We start from the raw sequence: 10,985 nt of genomic DNA, 5'->3' as shown, positions 1-10,985 counted from the left end.
AATCTCTTGGCCCCGTGGGCGGCGGGCATGCTAGGCAGGGGAAGGCGCTGCCTGGCCCCGCTCAGACTCCGTGCCTAGTATGTCTACAGTAAGCGGAGTGCCTGCCCTCCCTGTGCTCCAGGGCTGGGGAGACTTGAGCTGTGCACTGCCTGCATTCCCTGTGATACTAGGGAAGGTGGGGGCTTGGCTCCCATGAGGCTGGGCCTGTTCAGAAGGGGTGGGGTTAGTGGCTTGCCTCCCCCTGCCCTACCTTCACCACCACCTATGCCAGGCATCAGCTGCTAGCATAGGGTTTGGCTATACTGCCTGGTGAAACGAGCCAATCCTCCCTTTATTCGAGAGGACGGTGATGGATGTGACAGCATCCCTACAAAACAGCTGTCTCCAGGGCAGACAAGCTGGGGTACGGGAGGGAGGCAGGGACTCAGAGGGAGCCCATGCCTGGCTGTGCTTTCGGGATGAACTTTTAACATTTGAGTTGCACAAAGCCAGAGATTTTCCCGTCGGAACTTCAAGTCCAAGTTTTCCTGGGTGGTGGCGGGAAACATTTGACCCTCTCCATAAGATTGTTGCACTTTTCGTTGCCTGCCCCGGAATGCCAGGAATGAAGCAATGGGGTCACAGAAATGCGACAAAGTAGAACTAAGGCCTCTGTGTTGTCGGTTACTTGACTTAACCACAGGCTGCTCCCGAAGGCGGGGCACTCAGAAACCACTAGCAGCTGGAACTCTAGGGTGCTTTATAACTTGCTCTTGGTTGTGCAGAGGTTGACTAGGGCATGAGACTGCATAATGGTGCTGGAGCCTAGTGGGGGTGCAAAGATATTGCATTACAGATTGAGCCACTCTCATCCCGGCACCCTCGGGACCTGACCGGTGCCAAACCAGAGAAGTTGCTGGACCACCGGAGGTCAATATTGTCTAGAAGCGTTGCCAACACTTCCACTGCACACTGGGCTCTTAGACGTTGAGGGGTAAATTAGAGCGAAATGACAGCACCGAACACTGAGAGCCAGGGCAGGTGGCTGCGAACAAACTTTACGGGACCACAGGAAACGTGGTCACACCCACGATAAGTGCACATCCGGCAAACTCAAATCATGCCAGACTATGGATGTTGCCAGATCAGAGCGTGCCGGACTAGAGAGGTTCAACCTATAGAAGCTGATTTGGGCCATTGTTGTGAAGGCCACAAAGAAACTCGGCCAGAAGACTCACCACTAGGCTACATCCAAGTGCTTGAAAAGGAAAGAATTTTATTATTGAATGTTTAACTATTTGGCTACATCTAGACTGGCATGATTTTCTGCAAATGCTTTTAACGGAAAAGTGTTTCCGTTAAAAGCATTTGCGGAAAAGAGCGTCTAGATTGGCACGGATGCTTTTCCGCAAAAGCACTTTTTGCGGAAAAGCGTCCGTGCCAATCTAGACGCGGTTTTGTGCAAGAAAGTCCCGATCGCCATTTTCGCCATCGGGGCTTTTTTGCGCAAAACAGTTTTCCGCTGTTTACACTGGCCCTTTTGCGCAAAAGCATTTCCGGAAAAGGGCTTTTTGCCCAAACGGGAATGTCAAAGCATTTGCGCAAGAAGCACTGATTTCGGACAGTAGAACATCAGTGCTTTTGCGCAAAATCAAGCGGCCAGTGTAGGCAGCTGGCAAGTTTTTCCGCAAAAGCATTTGCTTTTGCGGAAAAACTTGCCCGTCTAGACGCAGCCTTTGATTAGGAAGAAATTTTCTAAACACAAGAGCCTTTTCCACCAAACGCCATAGCCGTGGTGGCTGCTTGTCTCCCTGCAAGGAGAAAAATGAAATAGCTGCTTGGAAGCTGCAGAGGAAATGGTTGAACAGGAGCCTCGGCATTGCTATGTAGAATTTTTATCATATACAGTCTCCTACCACCCGAAAACAAGATGCCACGTGGCTCAGCTCCTTGATACTGAGCAACCCAATAGGGGCCAAAAAGGCATTGATCTTGAAGTTCCCCATCTCTACTCTTTCCAAGGAGGGATTGGGAATGGGCTGATTTTGTATCCTTTCAGAGCCCACGGGTTCCACACTAAAATGTTCTGTGACTTGAGTTCTACTTATGGTACCCCTAAAAGGGATGAAGTGACCTAGATTGTGCTTGGTTTGTCAGGTGGGTAAGTGCACAAAATCCAGGGCTGGCTTCACAAGTCAAGGAAATAGCTGTGAAGATCGAGTTGGGTAGATGGGTTCTGACGTGCCACCCAACCTCTGTCTGTCTAACCCTGCCTCTGGGAATGGCTGAGCTACCGTTGGTTCAGATGATTTTTGTACTGGTATTTTATTTTAATCCGGCACTATTGTATTGGTTCGCACAATGCTGTAAATCCGCACATGCCTTCACGAGTCGGCTTCTAATGTTTGGTTTTTAACCAGTTGTCTAACTCTTAATTGCCGGGGGAGGGGAGGGGAACAACACAACTCTCATGTTAACTGAAACAGTTGTGGGAGGATAACGGGAATGTTAACTCGCTAGGTCCATCAGCAACAATTTGGTGGGAACAACTGCAGCAGCGGTGATGAATGTAGATCGGTTACTTTCATGGCCAACATTCTATACAAGTAAATCTGAGGGCAGGTTTACACTATGGGGTTAAGTTGACCTTCGTTAAGCAGCTCCTGCTACATGAATAACATACCTGCAGTGGACATAGCTTAGGATGACTTACTGCGGTGTCTACACCGTGCTGGGTCCACAGGACAAACTCTCCGGTCAACTTGTCTTTATGCTTGTTTCGGTGAATACCAGAGTCAGTGGAGAGCAATCCGGTGGGGGTGGGTTTTTTGTTGTTGTTTTTTTTTTTAAAGCAGGTCTTAACTAGACCTGTTAAATCAACATCCCACTACCACGCTGGTGGATCGATCTCTGCACCATCGATCTCCCATGAGCGGAGACAAGCCCTGAGGCGGGAGATCTTTTTTTTTTAATTGCTCTTTTTTGCACAAAAGCAGCAGTCAAGCCTGGTTTCTGTTCTGTTGCCCTTTAAATCTCAAAGGTAAAAAGGTCCATCCTAAAACACAGCTCTGTTTGGATTGCTGGAGCATGTGTGTCGTTCATGTGATCTCTATTGCTAAGAGACGCATTTAGGGCTGGGCTGGAGAAAAGCTTTCTCCCACAGGATAAGGGGAGACTCCATGTGCCAGTCTCGTTTTGGAAGATCAACAGAGCGAAGGGAAAGAGCCAGTTTTGCTCCCATGTCCATAGTTTGACTCTGGAATATCCCGGCTGAGGTTGGAGTGGTACAGCTCTGGTCAAAGTGAGAGCAGGCCAGAAAATGCCCCATGTCCAGAATTCAGAAAGGCAGTACAGTGTGTACTTCTGTTTCGTGGGGCTAGTTATTGGCTTACAGCTAGGTCCAGGCTAAAATACCTTGCTCATATTTCTGGTCAAGAAAAATAGAGAGGGTATTTTTTTGGTCCACAATATAGTAGCCCGGAAAATCAGCTGGGGCCCTAACCACTGGCTATTTAGAGCACAGGGTGTGTTTTCTATTTTAACATGACTGGTTTCACTTACAGCTGACTGCTGGGAAAAGACCCTGGCATGTATCTGAAGTTTCAGGACCAGACTGGTGCCAAATACAATTCACTTCTGCCTCCAATCCAGCCCCAATATGTCCGGTTGTGCTGGAATTCTGGCTGCCACATTTCAAAACTTTCTCTAACGTGAAGAGTAGAGGATTTAAACTTTCAGGACCTGTCCATGGCTGCGTCTAGACTGGCATGATTTTGCGCAAATACTTTTAACAGAAAAGATTTTCCGTTAAAAGTATTTGCGGAAGAGAGCATCTACACTGGCATGTGCCTTTGCACAAAAGATTTGCTTTTGCGCAAAAGCATCCGTGCCAGAGTAGACGCTCTCTTGCGCAAGAAAGCTCCGATGGCCATTTTAGCCATCAGGCTTTCTTGCGCAAGAAATTAACTTGTCTGTCTACACTGGCCCTCTTGAGCAAGAATACTTGCACAAGAGGGCTTATCCCTGAACAGGAGTGTCAGAGTATTTGCGCAAGAAGCACTGATTTTGTACAATACAAAGTCAGTGTTCTTGCACAAATACTCACGGCCAGTCTAGACAGGCGGCAAGATTTTGCACAAAAGCAGTTGCTTTGGCACAAAATCTTGCCAGTCCAGACGCACCACATGTGTCCCTTGCTGCAACTAGTGTTTCCTTCCAGCCTTTTCTTCCTTTTCAGGGGAGTATGAAAGTTAGCCCTGGCTAGATCCAAATGGACATCACTCATGCTAACCAAAACCAGAGAGAAATGTCTTTGTTTAAAGTTGAGTGGTGGGTGGAAGGGGGGGGTCACATGATCAATGTTGTATCATGTTTCAAACAATTCATTTTTTAATAAAATAAACTTGCAGCCTCTTTGGTTTTGTCGTCTTCCTTCAGGGGCAGTGGCACCGTACACCCAGACCAACTGCTATTATACTGAGAAGGGTAACGCTGTAGCCAGCTGCATGTCTTACACAAACTGCCATACAATCTCCCAGCTGGATCTCTTCCATGAGAAGAATGACTCTGGGCAGCAAAGGTGCTGAGACGCAGGGCGATAAATTACACAGGGCGTTGAATGACGAGGTGGCGCGGAATTGAGGGGCGTAGTGTGGGGCTGGGTATATGGCGTGGAGCTGGGAATGAGGCCTACGCTGTCTGGAGTTGGTCTTGTTAAACCTGTTAGAATTACAGTACCGCAGTGAGGCCCCGGTTGGGAAGAGGGGTTATAGTGCTGTTCAAATGCAGATCCTGAGAAAACACCCCCTCCCTCAAAGAGCTGGCAGGGTGAGCACAGAGAGGCAGGGGGCCTTGCCGTGGTCACTCCGTGGGACAGTAGCAGAGCTGGTAGCAGAATCGGGATCTTCTGAATCCCAGCTCTGCCCTACTCCATAGCCCCGGCTGTCTCTCCCAGTAGGGGCAGGAAAGGAGTTCAGGCTATGTCTACACTGGGGGGGGTTTATCCCGGAAAAACTCCACCACGTCCAGGGAATGCATCTGCTTTTCTGCCAAAAAAAGTGGAAGAGCAGATGTGCTCTTTCGGAAGCCCTGTCTTCCTCCTCTCATGAGGAAGAGGGGATCTTCCAAAAGAAGAGGCTTTTTCAAAATTTGGCCCAGTTGGGCCAAATTTTGGAAAAGCCTCTTCCGAAAAAACTATTGGAAAAAGGAACGCAAATTGCGGCGTGCAATTTTTGTACCGTTTTTTTATATCAGTGTAGTGTAGACATAGCCTCAGAGCACAGCCCAAGCCAGCAGGAACGGACTCGCGCTGCAAGGTTAGAAGGGCTGCATCGGGGTTGTGGAGAGGGTGGCTAACGCCCTGATTCACCAGCACTTGTTCCCGTGCTTGTTGACTCCATTCGCAGCATTCCTGGGCGCCGGGGAGATAATCCCCATTGGTAAATATTTGAAGGCTGCAAAGGTTGGAGAATGGGAATTGCTGTTGCAGGGGCTTCTAACTGGGGACGACAGGGTGAGGTTAGGAAAGGGGACAATGGAGGTGGAGTATGAAGGGAAAGCGAGACCCAGGTTGTGACTCGGTCTCCCTGGGGCGGAGGTGGAAATCCCATTGCTTGGAAGATTTAAATGGAGGGCATGCCCAACAGGGAAGGATCCTGCCTTGAGCCCCAGAGGAGTGGGAGAGCCTTCAGCCAAAGGCCCGTCCCTTCTCTAGCAGCTGCATGGCAGAGGGCTGCTTTCCCATCCAAGGCTTCTGTGTTTCTACAACTCCGCCGTACAGCGTGAGACGCCTGCAGGATGGTCAGTGCAACATCCGGAGCACACAAGAAGACCCAGGCCCGGCTGCTAGGAACTTACAAATCGGCATGGACACGATCAATTCAGCACTGAAATATCAGCTGCTGCCTTTGACTACTCCATGCTGCTAGCGCCCAGCTATTGGCTCTTGCCTTGGACCTAAATTGTAAGCTCTTTGGGGCAGGAGCCGTGTAGCACAGTAGCAGGCTGGTCACTGAGGAGGGCCCCTAAGAGGTGTGGTAACAGCAAACCATCCAGGCAGGGCCGCATTATGACTTTCGTGGGCCCCTTCCTCCATTTAAAAAAAAATATATTAAAAATTATTTTTGATATAACTTTACATACTTCAACATTTTTTTTTCTGTTCTAGGCAAAATTGAATAGATTTTTGTGGGCCTTAAAAGTTTCATTTTTTTTCTGATGCAAGAAAAAAATTAAAACATTTTCTTGGACCCTAAAAGTTCATTTTTTTCTTCTGATTTTAAAAGAAATTAAAACCTTTTTGTGGGCCCCTAAAAGTATCGTAGGCCCTAGGCACTGTGCCTAATGGATGTCAGCCCTGTACCCAGGCGGGAAAGCCAGGGGAGGATGCCCAGGGCTGACAGCAGGGTCTGCGAGGCCTCGAGGGGAAGGCTTGTGTCGCCCGTGATCGGGAGAGGACGACTCCTTATGCGAAGGGCAGATGGTCGCAAGGTGCCCGACAGCTCTGGGAAGCGTGTCTGCATGCGAGCTCCCCTACCTGGAACACGGCTGGGAAATGGGGGTTACAATCCCTGCTCTTGCAGACCGTGCTCGGAGATCTTCAATAACCACCGATGGCCAGGTGCTCCGTTTTATGTCACTGCCAGCAGCGGGCGTGTCCATTCCTGACGTGGCAGCAGCATGTGAGGGCGCCGGGAGGCCGAGCGCTGCACAAGCACACCGTAAGCCACTCCCTGTCCTGGAGAACTTGCAACCTAAATAGCCAAGACCCACACGGGGAGGGAGGAGTCAGAGAGTGGAGAAGTGACATGCTCAAGGCCCTGGAGTAGGTTAGTGGCAGAGCCAGGAGATCTTCTGTGTTGTGGTCCAGCTCCCTACACGCTAGACCCCGTGGCCTGTCCAGCAGCCAGCCCGTCCTAACCCCAGGGTGGCCCAATATTCCATCAGGTTTGCACATAAACCACTTTCACGTGACTGAAACACCCCCAGGCCTGCCCCTTTAGCACGGCGGAGCCACACTGGTGGAACTTGAACAACTTGTCCTGAGAAACGCCTGCTGAGACCGTCTCTGCGCCCGGCGGTGAAAGGCCGGGAGTCCCTTCTTTGACGACCGGGGCCCAGGAGCTTTCAGCCCAGAACTTTGCCCTGGTGCTGCTTTGCTTTCAGGGCCTCCGAGTAAAGGCTTCTCTTCGCTGGGCATTTTGGGGCATTTTTCTCTGGGTTAGCGGCGAGGAGTCCTGTGGCACCTTATAGACTAACTGAAGTGTAGGAGCATAAGCTTTCGTGGCAAAGACCCACTTTGTTTTTCATCAGTGGCCAGAAAAAACATTTTCCCCCTTTGCTCTGTGCTGCCCTTTCCAGCCCCCACCCAACAGCCCGTGGGTGTCTGTGCAGCACCTAACACACTGGGGCCTAGGCATCACCACAGTGCAAATAACACAGCAGCCTCACCCCTACCTGGGGCACCAGGACTGCTTCCCCTCTGGCTGGAGGAGAGCAGTCAAAGCAAAGCCTGAGCAAGGCGAGGCAGAAGTGCCTTAAAAATAGTGGGGCGCCACCTCCCACGCCATGCTCCCCCCCCCATCTGCTTCCCTGTTCTGCCCCTTTTCCCTGAGCCCCTCCCCGCCCACTGCCAATTCCCCTGTGGCCTTGCCTTCATGTCTCCCTTGCGCACGCCCCTGCTCAAGCCTCCCCACACTGCTGACCGTCACAGCAAGTAGAAAGTGAGGGAGCCACGGCCCCCTACCCTGCACCTGACTTGTGTCTGGGCAGCCCGGGAGAGAGAGAATAGTTTCTAGGCCAGAAGAGAGGCGCATGGTGCGCATGTTGCGTTCCCAGCCCTGCTGTGTGGCTCAGCCTCTCTTCTCTTCCTATCCCTGTCTGGCCAGTCCTGAAGGCTTCCACAACAGGCTGTGGCAGCTTTTCCCAGAGCACTAGAATTGGAAGGGACCTTGAGAGGGCATCAAGTCCAATCCCCTGCCCTCACGGCAGGGCCAAGCACCGTCTAGATCATCCCTGACAGGTGTCTGTCCAATCTGCTCTTAAATATCTCCAGAGATGGGGATTCCACAACCTCCCAAGGCAATTTATTCCAGTGTTTCACCACCCTGACAGGTAGGAAGTTTTTCCTAATGTCCAACCTAAACCTCCTTTGCTGCAATTTAAGCCCATTGCTTCTTGTCCTGTCCCGAGAGGCCAAGGAGAACAATTTTTCTCTCTCCTCCTCGTAACATCCATTTAGATACTTGAAAATCACTATCATGTCCCCTCTCGGTCGTCTCTTTTCCAAAATAAACAAGCCCAATGCCTTCGGTCTTCCCTCCTAGGTCACTTACACCACTTGAACCCGGCTCAGATCATTTCTGCCACTGCGTGCAAAGACACCTCCGCCCACAGGCCAGCCTGCAACTCGCCTAGCTGTGCACTGGGCCCTCCTTTCAGACTGGGTCTAGACCACCAAAATCGGAGTCTCTGGGGAGCCTGTACCACTGGCATGGCAAGGTCTCTGCAACGTGACTCAGACTGGTGACTCTTCCCCACACTTGGCTCTATTACCTGAAAAGTGAAAAGCCTTTGGGCTCATCAGCCCTAGTAGCGTCACACTGGCCCGCCCACCATCCCATGATTTCAAATAGGTAGTAGCGTCACACTGAACCTGGGAAAGCACCAGCACGTGGTAATGAAGCCAGTTGACAGGCCTGACTCTGCTGGCCAAAAGAGTGGTGCATCACTGTCATAGAATCATAGAACCATAGAACTGGAAGAGACCACAGAAGGTCAAGTCCAGCCCCCTGCTCTAGGCAGGACCAATTCCAACTAAATCAACCCGGCCAGGGCTTTGTCAAGCTGAGACTTAAACACCTCTAGGGATGGCGACTCCACTACTTCCCTAGGTAACCCATTCCAGTACAACAGGACCGTAGCTTCAAATGTGCTTTACGTGTTTCTTTAGTGGGTTGCTGCAGTTCATAACATCGCAGCTCTAAAAATTCCTTGCGTAGATTTTTAAGATGCACAAGCTGTGTGTTCCGCTTGCCCCTTAAATGCTTGGCTCGCCAGCCACACAGTTTTTAAAATAAATTCTGCAAAAGAGCCCCCTTAGCTAAAATACACAGTTTAACTCTAGTGACTAGGGTATACAAAACTCGCTTCCAAAGTCTTCCCATTCTAAGCCATTATGGGGGCAGATAGCTGGACAAATACGTTTCCCTTTTTTTACTGTTGTTTGCTGAACTAGTTTTTAAAAGAATCCTCTACCAAAATCAGTATTTTATTAAGATATAAAATCCTTTGTTATGCCTAAAATCGTTGGAAACAGCTGGTGACGTTTCATAAACATGTGTATCATTAGGGCGATGACACACACTAAATTAATGTTCCCTTTTTCTAATAACAATGAACTTTGTTATGCACACACTAAACCTCTGTGACTGATTCATTTAACTTCATATTTTGGATTCAGTGTGTTAATGTGGAATGAATAAATCTCTCGCAGTCTTCAGGGTATATCAAAAACCCGTGGCAGACATTTTTTATTCCCAAATCTAGGGCTTTTAATTAGGTACCTTCTGCATGTTCAGCTTCACAATCTGGAAAACATGCTCCGTTTGCTCTACAAAGCAATTTTGGAAAAGTGGGTGCTTTTTTTTCAAAAATTTGCTACATTTGGGTTCTGGGGTTTGGCTGAAAGGGGTGAACAGGGAGGGGGAGGGAAGAGAAGAGGAAAACAGTGGGGGGGGAGCTGGACAGGGTTAGGGGCGCTGTGACCAATGGGAGCTGTGGGAGCTCATTCTCGTCATGGGCCCTGGAGACTTGCCAGGCACCACGGAGAGGAGCATGGACAGCGGCGAAAGTTTTAAACCCAGCTGCCGCAGTGGATTGCTCTGGCCTCGCTAGGCCAACGTTTTCGGCCGTGGGCGGCACTTCCAAGGTGATGGCTACACATGGCCACAGGTCTGGAGTGGCGGGCAATCCACGGGGGATTTGGGTTAGGAGCCTGGTCTGAAGGAGAGGAGGGACGAGCTGCATTTCAGACCTGCAGTAAAGCCACTCTCAAAAGAGCAAGAAACAGGAGTCAGCATCTGCTCAACATCATGAGGATGGCTCCAAAAATCCTGTGATTTAAAAAGCAATAAGGTTACATTGTGGTTGTGGGCCTGTCTTCTGATTTTTACCTCCCGCGTTTTGTGTGTGTGTGTGTGTGTGTGTGTGTGTGTCTGAGAGAGAAAATGAGTGTGGCTCACCGTCTCTACATCTGCCCAGCAATTAATTCTGCCTCTAGTCAATCCTGCCCCCTTCTCTCAGCAGTTCTGCCCCCCGCAGCCCTCACCAGCCCTCTCCCTGTTCTGCCCCATAGCAGTTCTGCCCAGCCCCACCCCCCATCAGGTCAGCACACCTACTCCGTTTGGTTGTACCCCTCACAGCTCCACCTCTGGGGTTCTTCCCCCCAGCCCCACGGAGGTTGCAGTGGGGCCCCATTCCAGGATTCCGGAGGCAGCTCCAGGGGCTTTTCATTCTCCCTACCATGCCCGGCCAGCACCAGTGCAGATGTAATGCCACCCTTACATCTGCCATGCTGTCAGATGACCGTGAAATTGACCAGCATAGACTGTGAATTGGGTAGGGCCGTAACCGTTGACAGGGCAGTCTGTTTACCTGGTGAGTTCAGAAACCTGCCTCACTTTTGCAATAACAGCTTTTACTTACTATTTTTTTTCAGAAATAACAAAATCGAAGCCGGAGGGACGTTACCGTGTGAGGGTAGCAATGGAACCAGTGGGAAAGGGGAAAGCTCTTTGCTCCCTCTCCTGGTGAAAAGAGAAAAGAGCTGCCATCCAGAGCTTTATTTGCATTGGTTACCTACCGCAGTTCCTTACATGACACTTGGGAGGTCACCATAAACTTGGATTTTCGGGGGGGGCGATGGCTTCCCGGATAGGCTGGCAGACAGGACAAAATTTTTTGCCTTGTAACAAGGAGCAGATTTCTAAGGAAGCAGGGTTTGCTGC

This window comes from Pelodiscus sinensis, chromosome 6 (assembly GCF_052426305.1).
Source record: "Pelodiscus sinensis isolate ZL-2025 chromosome 6, ASM5242630v1, whole genome shotgun sequence".
Taxonomy (NCBI): domain Eukaryota; kingdom Metazoa; phylum Chordata; order Testudines; family Trionychidae; genus Pelodiscus; species Pelodiscus sinensis.
This window is presented reverse-complemented; position numbering follows the sequence as displayed.